General features: G+C 41.8%; 1 protein-coding gene across 1 annotated transcript in view; it reads right to left on the bottom strand.

Moving 5' to 3' along the window:
* The window catches only part of Plcb1 (phospholipase C beta 1), a 784,962-nt gene that overhangs the window by 630,498 nt on the left and 140,485 nt on the right, over window positions 1-13,979 (bottom strand). The gene's annotated exons all lie outside the window — the stretch shown is intronic.

Below are 13,979 nucleotides of genomic sequence, written 5' to 3'. Positions count from 1 at the left end.
AAAACATTCCTAAAGCCAGCCGGAGCAGAAGCAGAGAGTAGCTGAAACATGAGCCTAAGAGTTGAAATTAGTTCATCCATGTACATCAAGAATTTTAATACCGTTTTATGAAAATGCCATTGTGACAACTTCTCAGTCCTTCAATTTCCTCATCTATCAAGTGGGGGTAAGAACAGCATCAACTTCCTGGCAAAACTGTGAAGGTTAGATGAGATTAATCTGCTAAGTACTTAAGATACTGTCAATATATGGGAAGAACTGTACTTTGCTAAAGACAATAAAGCCAACATGGAAACGTGTCATTGAGTGCATAATGAAGGGCACAGCGATGACCACTGTTATAGTCTGGGTATTGAATGTCCCTCACAGGCACATACATTATGGGCTTGTTCCCTAGCCAATGGCACCACTGGGACATGGTGCAATGTTTACCAGATAAGGCCTCATAAGAAGTGAGGCTATTGGCAGAATGCCATGAAGGGAGTATTGGGACTCAGACCCCCTCCTGACTTCTGGACTATCTCTTGGCCACTGTGGGGTGAGCAGCCTTCTCTACACCAGGTTCCCTTCCACGGGGTGCTGCCCAGCCACAGGCTCCAAAGCCACAAAGCCAAGCAACCACAGACTGAAATCAGCACATTCAATGAGTCAAAATAACTCTACCCTCCATATAAGTTGATGTATGTCAGGTATGTGGTGCAATAGCAGAAAGCTGACGCGGACATACACTTCCAAGTCAAGACTAGTGCCTAAAATCCTCTTCCTGGTCCTGGTATTCACCTCACTTCTAAACAGATACTTAAAGGCAACAGCGGTTCTGGTGCCTAGATGAGAAGATTCCTGGTGGGTTCAAGCCTTTCATGAACCTCGAGTCCAGGCTCAGTGAGAACAGCTTCTTTGATTTGCTTTTCCTCCCACTGGCAAGGATAAGGACACAGGTGAGCAAGCAGCAGCAGGGCCCAGGGATTGCCCGAGCAGTGCCATTCAGGGGACCTAAGCGAGGACATCTGTAGCAGACAGCAGGACTGGGAAGAGGCTGACTTACTCTTCACAGGCCCAGGATGCACGGGGTTCTTTTCTCCTCACCTCTGATGGTGCTCAATTCAAACACTTCATTTTCAAGATTAAATTTTAAGTCTGCTAAAAATCATGGTCAGACAATTTTCTGTTCATTTTCAGTTTGCTGGGCATTTTTTTTTTCTTTTTTTTTTTTTTTTTTTTTGCCTTTACCAAATCAACGTCACCATTGCTGAGGATTCTCTCCAGGTTAAGTTGTGTTGGACATTTTGAATGAGCCAACAATGAAATAAAATCCTGAAACACTTTATAGTCCACCAGTAATCTTGTCAATAGTTTTCATAAGTATAGCGTATAAAATTGATAGCAGTAGTTTCATGTCTATCCTCCTAGGCAGGGGTGCAGGATTGGATTATGCAATGTAAGATGAATCCATGTCTCCCAGTAAGGGGCAGCGGGCTTGGAATGGGCTTGGCCATTAAGGGATCCCTGATACACAAAAGAAGTTTAAAAGAACTCAGTTTAAAAGACCTAAGAGATTCCATAGGTGACCTGGCCACAGCCCCTTGATGGTGACTGTTCCCGTGAAGACCCAGCAGGCCATCTCCTTGCGCAGGGACTGACAGCACACTGCCTGCAATGGCACACCTTGGCACTCTAGAATAACTGATGGGCTTGGCAGTGCACGGCACACCTCACTTGTTCTTTGGCTGCAATAACCTGAAAGCACAAGTCCCACAGTGCTGTCCAGAGAGCTCCTGAGACAGAGCCCAGCTGCCCCCAGGGGCCACTCTCCTGATGACCCTGCCAGTGCCCCCCCATCTTCATTCCCCCAAGGGCTGTCTAGCTCTACCTTGTGAAAACAAATCCTCCTCTTAAGGGCTCCCCTGGGGGAACCCAAACCCAGACAGAGTGATCTCTTCTTTTCTGCTGAGTTCCAGAGTCCATTTTCCCCCTTTCTGTCTGGGTTCCTACAGCAAAATCAATTTCTATTTACCTACTAAGTTTCAATTTTTCATAAACTGTGATATAGCCACCTTTGAACAGCTTTTAAGAAGCCTTCTGCACCATTTCAGGGTGCCCAGGAAAAATTAATTGGACTCAAGGAAGCCAAGAAATCAATTAGGATGAATCAGATTATAAATCTCCAGTTGCCTGCTGCTTTCCATTCCATGTTGAAATATTGCTAAAGACAAATCAAGTGATCTCTGAGAAATTATAACTTCTGTCACTCACCTCTCAGAGGACCTAACACTCATTTGTTAATTTTAAGTCACTGGGGAACATTGCAGCCAAATGGTTCTGAGTCAGGGGAGGCTGCAGGAGAAATTGAGAGAGGAACGGGTTCTCTTTGAGTCACTCTCACTCAGCGGCTCTCTCTGCGTGCCCTGGGACTGTGTCCAGGCTTAACACACATTAAAATCTATTGCAGCAACACACTGACTCTTTCAAGAGCCTGGTCAACACTGTGCAGAGCTGAAAAGACCTTTCTTCAGAGCATTTCTAGACACATCTTGGAGGCTGGGCTCCCTGGGATCAAATCCTGCTTCCATCTCTTGCTGTCATGTCAGCAAGAACCTCCCGTCTACCCATTCTTACCTCTCTTTCCTCATCTACTGGAAAAATGGAAATAACACTAGAATCAGCTTTGTAGAACTACTCTGAACCCCTTGCTAGTAAGTGTGGTTTGGGGAGCACAGGTCTCAGCTCTCCTGAGGGCCCTGAGTAGAAATGCCACCCCCACCCCACCGGAACAGTCTGCACTTGAGAAGAGCCCACGGGAAGGCCTCTGTGAAGAGTCACAGAGGCACAGATGTAACTGGGGTCTAAGGCTTGAAGGAAAGCTGACAGGCTGGGTACAGCCAACCCATGTTTGCTATTATTACCTCAACTAACATGACGCTTCCCCAGAAGAGTAAGAATCATCTGGGTCCCTCCACAGTAAACTGCTCTTTCCTCCCTGGCCACAGCCAACACTGCACTGGTGGCACATCTGCTTCTATTGTGACCTTACCCACACCTTTCTCAAAGACGTGTTAGTGTCACAGAGTCAATGTTCCAGAACCAGGGCCCGGAGCGCAGGGATATGAACAAGGGGCTTGCTGGAGCTGAGGAGCCATCATCGGGGCAGCTCTCCTGCTCAGTTTGCAGGAAGCTGTTCCCCACTTGGAGAAGGAGCTGGGTTGCACAGCCACACCCTCACCAAGCCCTTGCAGAGTACCCCTCAGTAAGGAAAGTGAGGCACAGACCTGAGGCTGTGTTCCCAACGAGGAAACCAGCCCAGGTCAGCTGGCAGGAGTGAAGTAGGGAGAAGCTGAAGAAGGGGCCCGCAGCAAGAAGCCAACAGTGGGAGTGCCCTGGAAGAGCACTAAGTGTCCACAAAATGAGCCACCAGGCAGACGCCACTGGTTCCACCTCTTCCAGGCTCCACCTAGTTTCCCATACGTTCAGGGCTTGGGCACTGTGTGCTGAGCATTTCTTAAGGTAGACAGGACAAGGGCAGGGCAGCCTGGGGAGGGAAGGCAGTAGTGCTGGTTGGTACTCAGAGCTGCACTCAGGACTCTCCTCTGAGCACGGGGTGCGCCCAGCCTGCAGATGCCAAAGCTACTGCATGCTAAGGTCTTGCCACTTGGCTCTGGTCCGGCGGACTACTGCCTTGGCTGGAGAGGACTGGAAAGTTATCCACACACCCCCAAGGAGAGGGAAGCAGCAGTTGGCAGTGACTGGAAGAGAATCAGAGCCCAGGCCTCTTGCAGGACAGCTCAGGTTACAGTTCATTCTCCTGGGGGACCAGACTGAGACCGGACCTCTCTTGCCCATCTTTAGAAAGAGCTATCCCTAACCTGGATGCTTGGCTTACCCTCTTTTCTCGAAGAGCACCACCACACCCAATCTCAACTGCCTTCTCAATGTGCCCCCAGGGGTGGAGCCAGCAGGGCACACTGTAGATAGAACCCAGCCACAGCATCCGCCTCAGCAGGTGCTTTAATCCACTGAGTTATTTGGCCAGCCTGTACGAGAATCTTTCTTCTCACTCTTCTCCTGTGGAAAATGGTTAAGACAGGAATATTTCTTTTTTAAAAATGATATTCTCTATCAGGGCCACAGAGCAAGAGCTCCAGATCCCGAGAGGAACAGCCACTTCTCATTTCTTTACAGTTTTGAGACCCCTAAGAAAAGAAAAGATGGGGCTGAGGATGCAGCTCAGTCATAGAGCACTTGCCTGGCAGGCATGGAGGCCTGAGTCTGAGTCCCAGCACTGCCAAAAACAAGTACAGTTTAAAGGAGACTAGGAAGACAAGTATGGAAAAAGGCCATTTCTCAGTTTGCACTGGACTCTGTTTGGCAAAGTAAAATGAGAGGATGAATCTAAAACATAGACTTGAAGTTCTGCCAAGAAGTCCCAATGTACTGGCTATGAAGATCTTTTGCTACCCGGTCTCTGGCAACTGCTTCAAGTCTCGGGGAAACATACAGGCCACAGTTACGTTCTGAACAGAGAAGTCCTCAAGGTTGCTGGGCATTTGATAAACCATGCCAGCTCAAAGCACGTGTCGTGGTCTTCTCAGTGAGGACACCTGAAGCCTTTCTTAAGGGACTGTGAGTGACACAGGCTTCCCCTTCGCTCCTTTAGGGGGGTGTTGCTCTCCCATTGTACCTTTAGTTTCTGAAGCACTGACCTGACAGAGACTGTCCTCATCATACAAACACCCCCAATTCTTTGAGTAATGACTCATCGGTGTAAGTGACATGGAGGTGACCAACAAGCCGAAAGGGTCCACGCTGCTTCTTTGTGCACCATCAGCTGGATGTGAGGATTCTGGTGGCTTGCAAAGAGCTCACCTGCCTTGTCGGCAGCCTCCCAGGGGACCAACACAGAATAACTGCTTCTGCTGTGCAACCCTGCAAGTGCCATGGACTTCTGGACTTCACACTTCCGGCTCTCCATCCCTCCGCTACAGGCCTTTGCAGACCTCCCGGACACGAGATGGGGAACTTGAGTTGTAGTATTGTCATCGATGCACTGATGACAGCTTAGCTCTTCTACAGCCTAAATGACACTTTTTAAATGACTAAATATCCCTTCTGCTTTAAATACTGTGTTAAATAGCTGTGCAAATGCTTAGACATACATTTTAGAATTCACAATGTATATTTTATATGATTTATATTTATACACATAATACATGAGGTATATCTTATAAATTTTAGTATGCATTAATAAATATAACATATATATTAATCATATGTGGTTTGTGATGAAATATAATCCAATAAGAAATAGAGCAAAGAAAGCCACTTCTGAATAGGTAAGAACTATTTAGTAGCACTAAAAAATTGGCTTGGTTTCTGAAGGCAAACACATTTATGGGAATCTCATTTATCATACAAATTCAAAATAAACTCCTGTTGGATTAAAAGTAAAATATTAAAATAATCAAGATGTGAGAGCTACAGAACCAAGTATTATACCAGCTTTAGGATGACTTGGGTGGTCTGTTGATACACAGAACAAATGGAAGAAGTACTATATACACAAAAAGCTCCCTGGTAATCTCAACAGTACTGTGTAGGATCTTCTAGCTTCTCAGGCAGAAACCTTCATGTATACTTACAAGGAGAATAGGAAACTGAGGAAGTGTACTATTCTAAATATAACTGATAGGGCTGGGGAGGTAGTTTGCCACATAGGCGCCTGTCTGGCAAGCACAAGGACGTGGGTTTGATCCCTGTACCACGTGCCATGCGAGCCCCAGAACAGAGTGTGGTGGTGCAAGCCTGTAATCCCAGCGCTGAGGAGGCTGAGACAGGAGGAACACTACAAATCTAAACTGCATAGAGAGACCCTGTATAAAAAAATAAATAAATATTAAAAAAAATAAAAACTGATAACAGGATATTTCCTTTAGAAAATTCTCTCAATAAATGGCAAATGCATCTCTGGGATTTCCCGAAGGAAATTTCAGATTCAAGAGTTCTAACATGTAACGGATGAAGCCCATTTGTCCAATTAATTACCACTTAATGGACAAAAGGAAACTGAGGAAAGAGCTCACACATATAGTGAACATGGCAGGAACTGTCAAGAGCCACACCTCGCACTGCCCCGTCCTGGCAGGGTGACACTGCCTGGCCACCAGTGCCGCATCTTCCAGCTTCGGGAAGAGTTGTCTGCCACGAGCTCATGGGAGGGCATGGAGGAACCTTCCCTCAGGCCACGCTCAGCAAGTCATTACTTCTCAAGAACAGGTGGGAGTTACCTACATACGTGTGGTACTTTCAGGATGAATCAGTAGGAAATCATTAACACTATCTTGCCACAACGTCGAATAACATAGAAAGATAATCATTCTATGATAGGAGAGATCAAGAATGCAAACAGTATCTGGTATCTAATTCTAAATTAATTAATACAATGGCGACATTGTCACAGAAGATGATGGCCTGAGAAGATGTATCTTGTCCTCCTGCTCGGCCTCTTGGATCCGTTCCACACTGAGTGATGGACTACAGCATGCAGGTAACAATACAAAAGCTTCTAACTTAAAACTTCACTCAGTATTAGTGAGAGAGGAAAGTTTGGAAGGGAAGCATCCAGTAACAGACTGAAAGTCTATCTTGAGAAATAGACCCAACACAATTAGGAAAAACGAGCCAGGTGAGGCTGGCTTGGAAGTTGGCTGCCCTTGTGAAGAGGCCCTGGCGTATAAAACAGCCACTGAGCAAATTTCCCATCATCTTCCTGTGGTGCTGCCTTCTTCCCATGGTGCAGCAAGTAGCTGCTCAAGGCAGGACAGACATGTGACACGACGCACCTGCTACAGAGGCCGGTCCAAACAGAAAATTCAATCAAGCGAAATATTCACTGAATCAAGCATCTGGGTCACTGACCCAGCGCTATGAGCCTGTGAATGGAAGTTCCATTCTGCCAGGTTAGAAATGGGGGAGGAGCATGTGAGACTATATTAATGACACAATATCATGCCCATGTTTTTAGATATCTCTATGTTCAAGGATTAAAAAAATAACAATATGAAGAATGGAAGGTTTTATAGCCTTGAACCTTAAAGATACAGGATTATATCCACTATATATAACAAAATAAAAAGTAGACATTTGGGGGAAATATTTACTAGAGTATATACAAGTAAAACAACTGTTTATAAGTTCAATAAATTCCTTGAAATAAGAACTTATAAACAGTGAAAAGATAAGACAGAAAACGGCCTAGAACAGGCGCTAAGACACACAAACGGCATGAAAGCGGGGGAGGCTAAGAAGGCAATGGTGAAAAAGAAAAATATTGTAGCACATTTATTTGGAAACAGGTACATTATTTTCAGAGTGGAAAAAATCAAACCTCTGGCTGCAGTGCAAACCTTTGAAACTCCAGAATGAAGAAGCAAAAAAGACAGAGAGCAATGAGAACGCGCACAAGAGAAATGGAAAGCAAACCTTACTGTCATAGCAGGAGCAGATTCTCCTGAGGAAGAGGACAACCCCAAGAGAAACAAGAATGAAGGCCAGCACAAAAGGAAGCATTTCTAAATCTGACCATTTAAAATGCTTCTGCAAGATTCAAAGAAAAACTATGAAATATCATAGTGTCCATGCATATTGTACTGAGTTGATTTTTTTTTTTTTTTCACATTTCAAGACAAGGTAAAATAGCCCTAAGAGCTTCTGGCAAGATAAAAGGAAGACAGTAGCAAATTCTTACAAAGAAATAAAAATGAATCAAGCTGTTCTCATACCACGTATCACATAACAGAAGACAGGAAGAGTCTTGGAAAATGTCGGTAATGAAGAATTCTATACAATATGTACAGTAAATCTGTAAGTAAAGACAACAGAAATACCTGCATATCTATAAATTCAGGGACACAGGAAACACTGAGCTAAATCTATTGGTCCTTTGAGTTTTTATTTTTTAATTTTGAGACAGGATCTCACTACGTTGCGGAAGGCTGGCCTCAATCTTGAGATCCTTCTGCTTCATTCTGCAGAGTAATTGAGATATTTGGATACACATGAGAAGTCAGATATAATACACACCCTCTCCAACTCATTACCAAAATATATTCTCTAGTCAATGAATAACCATATTAAAACTAAAAGCTCCAAAATGGGAATTGATTGGAAGAAGCCAAGACTAGCTATAAGCATTAAGGACAATAAAATGTGGGAATAAATCTAATTGCCCACTTTTCCATCTCATTAACAATCATTTATTGATTGCTCCCTAAATATAAAACAGATGTTGTTCTAAAGAAGTCAAATGTCCAAGAATATAAATACTTACTGAAACAGAAATTTAACTCCAAGCTGGAAAAAATGACAGGACTGGTTTAAAGATAAATTACATCCTTATCATAGAAAAAGTTTTCATAAATTTGTAAGTAGAAAAATCAATAGAGGTCCTATGGAGGAAATTTGAACCAATGAACAAATTACTAAGATTGCTTTAGGGATTTATGTTGTTCAAAGTCAAAGAAATATAAATTAAAACACTAATAAACTGTGTGGTAACTATCCAATGAAGACATCTCCATAAACTTACAGGATGGAGCAACAGAAAAGATTTGGAGGGATGAGAGCTCGTGGACAGAACTCTGGGCCATTTTTCTGAGTGACAATTTTACAGAATATATTAACATTTAGAAATATGAGTGGTACCTCTAAGTATATTAGGCAGCCCCTAAAATATTTGTAATCACCAATGTTTCTAAACAGAAAAAATCTAAATACTCAAAAGTATGATTTTGGTTGAATATATATATATATATATTTATATATATATATATAGAGAGAGAGGGGGGGGGAGGGAGTGAGAGGGAGTATAACACTATGAAGTCATTAAAATAGTGTTTTAAAGGATGATAAACATTGCAAGATGTGTTCTGGATATCTCCATAAATTAAATAAAAATACTCTAATATACAATGGAATGCTGCTTATAAATATTTAATGCATTAAAGTAATAAATGGAAACATCTCAAAGTTAACAGTAACTATTTTAGTAGTGAGTTTATAGATGATACTCATTTTCTTCTTCATGCCTTTCTTCCGGTGGTACCAGAAGCAACAACCTTGGCTTGGCACATGAGTACCAAGAATGAAGACATGATATCACAGTTCATTTTTGTGGGACTAAATACAGACTAATGGGATTTAAGGAGAGGTGCAACTTCTGGGAATGTCCAGAGAATCTATTTCTCTTTTATTCTTCTTACTGGAAGGTGACTGTGAAGGCTGCAGTCAATAGCAGTCCGCAACATCGCAGGTCATGAAGTCCAGGCAATGTTTGAGAATGGCAGAGAGGCGAGGAAGGCATCCACATTCTTGACTCCATGGAGCTGCTTATCTCCATGTAAAATGGGAGGGAAAGCAATCAGGAAGCATAAGACTCTTGGACTTTTGATACGGGGGCTAGATGCACTTTCCTAACTAGTGCCTTCCACCAGTTCCATCGCGACCCCTTAGAACTCTGTGAGAGAACATGTCATGAAAAGAGGAATGCCGTGGCTTCATTGAAAGTAATTAGGACAAGAAATGACTTGGATGTGCATGATTAAAATGCAAACTACAGCTCCTTTGATTGACAGTTTTCCCAATTCTTGTGGTCCTGGTATTGTTAAACAAGAGGATGTGAGGCAAGAAAATTTATTTGTTCCCTCAAGCAGGCCACTGTCAACGCAAAATGAAGATAATTTCAACACTGACCAAAAATCTGAACAAAACGTGATTGGAAGCAGCATCCTCCACAAAAAATTTAAAAGGAATGGAAGATAGATGCTTCCATTGCTGCAAATGCAAATTTAAAATAGGAGATGATTTAACATCTCAGAAGCAAAGACCCACCCTTCCCTCAGCGAGGCCGGCTGACCTCACCCAGGTTTAGTAGCGAGGCCTCATAACCCCGTCCCCTCAGGGAGGCATAAAGTCAAAATTAAGACCATAAGGGGAGGGAGTCTGATTTATACACTTTAGATCACCCTGTCTCGCCCTTGTGCTCCTCTCTTTTGTACTAAAAACAAACAGCCACAGGCAACAGAACACTAATGTGTGGTGAAAAGCGGATCCCACAGCAGCCTTCCTCACTGTGCTGGGGGCACACGCAGAGAACAGTAGACAGCACGTTCTAGGACTGACTCCATGCAGCCGCAGGAGATGCTCACCAGCTGATGTAGTAATCGCAAGGCATGACGTATGAGGGGGATAATCTGAGCATTCTAACATGACAGACACCGTTATATGTGGATATATATAAAGTATGTTTATATAAGTATGATGGTAGACACACACACACACACACACACACACATATCAACAAGGCTGATTTAAATTTTTTTGTTTTTGCTTTTGTTTTGTATTTAGTACAGGATCTACAGGGTGTCACTACACAGATCAGACTCATAGTGATACTCCTGTTTTTCAGCCACCCAAGCACTGGGATTACAGGCACCCGCCACCACACCCAGTCTCAAATGCCGGTCTCAGTGCACCCTGGGGGCAGGACCAGCACTGCAGGCTGGGGATTGAACCCCTGGCCACCGCATCTGCCTAGCAGGCACTTTAATTTGCTGAGCTACCTGGCAGTCCCTGATTTAAATTTTTTATTTTTTTAAATTTTATTTATTATTATTATTATTTTCTTTTTGGCAGAACTGGGGATTGAACTCAGGCCCTTGCGCTTGCCAGGGAAGTGCTTATTCTGCTGAGCCATCTCCCCGGTCCTAAAATTTTTAAAACATGATTAAAACACAAACTACAGCTCCTTTGATTGATAGTTTTCCCATTTCTTGGTGTCCTGATATTGTTATTTTTATAACTTATTCCTTCTCCACAGATTTCCTTTGGATGAAAATACTAAGTAGCTGAAAAGTACACTCAACTGTACAAAACTAGACTGAAAAAAGTACAGAAAATCAGAAATCAAATGTTCCTATATTTCTGAGTTACTTGGTACCTAAGAATTTAGAATAATGCCTGTTAGTATTCTAGCAAATGCATGCCATCTTCTTATTGAATGTTAAGGTTAAAAATAAAGCAGAGTAAATAGAAGTACTGTGCATATTTTTGAATGTCAACGATATCAGTTATTATGTTTTTAAGACAAAAAAACAAACCAAGTTTCAGAACAGTTTAGTAAGACAATTATTATAGCTAATACATATCAGGTTGTCTTTGTAGTAGTCAATCAGAGCACAGCTACTTTGAAGGTAACAATGTGTAATACAACAACCACTATTGATTTTCTATCATTTTGTTTTGAAATTCTTTACTGTTTTTAATTTTTTTTTACAAATTTTTATTCTCTTTGAAAAAAAGGTACAGGCATGATATCTTGTCTAAACAATATTAGCACAAAACATTCTTTTCAAGGAACTAAGAGAAGCTCGCTGTATTGCTGTTAATGTAGAAGGAAAATTAGAAAAAATCAAAGGCAATGCTTAAATTACAACCCTAACAAGAAAATAACATTGTAAACTCTTCCTATAAATTTTACCTATACTTCAAAGTTTTGTTTAGCTCTTAGTCACAAACTTTCTCCGGGCAAGAGAGAAGGAGCTGGGGCTGGCCTAGATGTATAGACCCTTGTTATTTGGTGTATAAAGATTTCTTAGTACAATGAGTCAGAAAGTTCCTAGAGATCTGATAAAAAAAAAACACCTTCAATTCTTTTCTGCACTTTAAGAAACCTGATCTTTGCTGCATAATAATTTAACAAGTGGAGTTCACAGTGCCTACTTTCAAAAGAATTTTTAATAATAATTTAATCAAACAATAGCACAAGAAGAAAGAAACAGAAAACTCCTTTTAAAAGTTCTCGATTTACTTACATGACTTTGACACACACACGCACAGTAATTTTAAGTGACGAGCAGCTACCCAAATAGAAACTGTGGCCTCCCTAAAATGTAAGTTTTCTCCAAGACGAAAATGCCTGGTTGCCACGTTGAAGAGCTCTGACTTGACAGTTCTCTGGGTGCTGCATGCATCGTTTTGAAAGAAACATGGTAACATTGTTTATTCCAATAGGCAGGGTCACCTTACCTACAAATAAGACTTCATCTTTCAGAAGTCTAACACACATTTGTGTGGCTATAAAGAAGACATCTGAAGACGGTACCCATGCCAGGCAAGAAGCAGCTGTCTGTGGGCTACAGTGGAACTTCACTCTTGTCCACTCGAACTTCCTGATCCTTGCAGGGGAAATGGTTTTATGCCCGAATTTAATGTGTTAGCCAAACGAGAAACTTAACATGGGCTCCTGGGAGGCCCTTTGGGGAGAACTACCATCCCAGCGCAGGCCTTGGCCAAACAGTTTCAAGTTGGAAGAAAAAAACAACTAAATCCATTTCTTTGATATTTTTCCTTTTTATTTGCAATAATTAAGCGTTCAATATTTAATGACCTAAACTAAAAAGCAGGGTTTCAAAATGCAACAATATAGAACGTTAGGCTCTGAAGATAAATCAAAATCAATGCTTCCATTTTATAGCAGAATCACGTTTAGATTTATACAAAGCAAATCTTTGTACTTTGTGGAAACTACACAGACTGAAGTTGCATTTATCAAATCCAGATCATTTGATATTTTCCCGGTTTAGCAATTTGATTTGAGAAATTAAATGTGATAAAACTTAAAATAATAAAACATGACATAAAATTGAGTCAGACCCACCATATCTAGTTATCCCACTACCATTCCCACCCCATGACCATTTTTAATATTTATTTTAAACATTTAAATTGTTGTGTATATATTGTATTATATGATGCATCATAAGTACATCATTATAGGGGCCAGGGAGATGGCTCAGTAGAATAAGCGTTTCCCTGGCAAGCACAAGGGCCTGAGTTCAAACCCCGGTTCTGCAAAAAAAAAAAAAAAAAGTACACCATTATAAAACGAGTCATACCCAGATGAAAAGACTAAACACTGGCAGCACCTTGGAAGAACCTCCTGGTGGTCTCTTGGTCTTTACCCACTGTTCACTACAGATATCCATAAACCTGCTGTTCTTGGAACATGGGTTGAGCGTGTCCTCAAGGGACCCTAGGTAGGAAGACTGGTCCACCATCATCGGAGGCAACTCCCCAAGAAGAGGCTCGTGTTGCTTCCAGAGTACTTCTGTCTCACCGTGGATACAAAGTCGGGTGTGGCTCTTTGGTTCTCAACCCTTCCTGTAAGGGCTGGCTCTGCTTGTGTCGTCCTGCCATGCTGTCCTGGCAGAACCTACCACCATCCTGTTCCGGCCTTCCTCCCACCAGAACTGTGAGCCAAGTCAACCTCTGTTCTTTAAAATGTTCATAGCCTTTTCATAACAATAAAAAAATGTGCCAGCCCACCTACCTTGCATTGAAATTCCTTCCTTGCTTTTCTTTTTTACATTAGCCACTTACTTCAGTTGTATACATTTTTGTTCAGTTCGATCTACTTGTCCTTTATATAAGTGAACTTGCCTACATTTAATAGTTGTTTTGTACACTCCTTTCTTCGCTCAACCTTATAGTTGAGAGATTTATTATGCGCAGGGTACTTGTGACAGGTATATTTATTTTCATCACTGTACATAACAGTAACTGGTATTCATTGTTAATGGATTCCAAGAGGTACAACAAATACCAAACAGACTATTTTGGCTAGAAATGATAGCGAGTTGCGTGGCTATAGCTTGTGCATTTGCTACCAACAAATGAGTATTGAGGCAAAATTTGCACATCAAAATGTGTTGAGTGTCAAATTGGATGAGCTTCCAAGGAGACAAATACCAAAGTATGTTTGTGATATTATTGTACATGAATATACTATGATTTGGGTTTTTTTTTTCCATAATTTTATTGAGAAACAAATAGCAATGAGACAGCTTCAAATCAAATTGGTAGGACAGTTTCAATAATGAACACATTACATACATTCTTCCTAGTGGTTAATTGCTGTACAAGATGCGGAC

The sequence above is a fragment of the Octodon degus genome, unplaced genomic scaffold, assembly GCF_000260255.1.
Source record: "Octodon degus isolate 3935 unplaced genomic scaffold, OctDeg1.0 scaffold00060, whole genome shotgun sequence".
Taxonomy (NCBI): Eukaryota; Metazoa; Chordata; class Mammalia; order Rodentia; family Octodontidae; genus Octodon; species Octodon degus.
The sequence above is the reverse complement of the archived record's forward strand: the minus strand, read 5'-3'. Positions and strand labels throughout refer to the sequence as shown.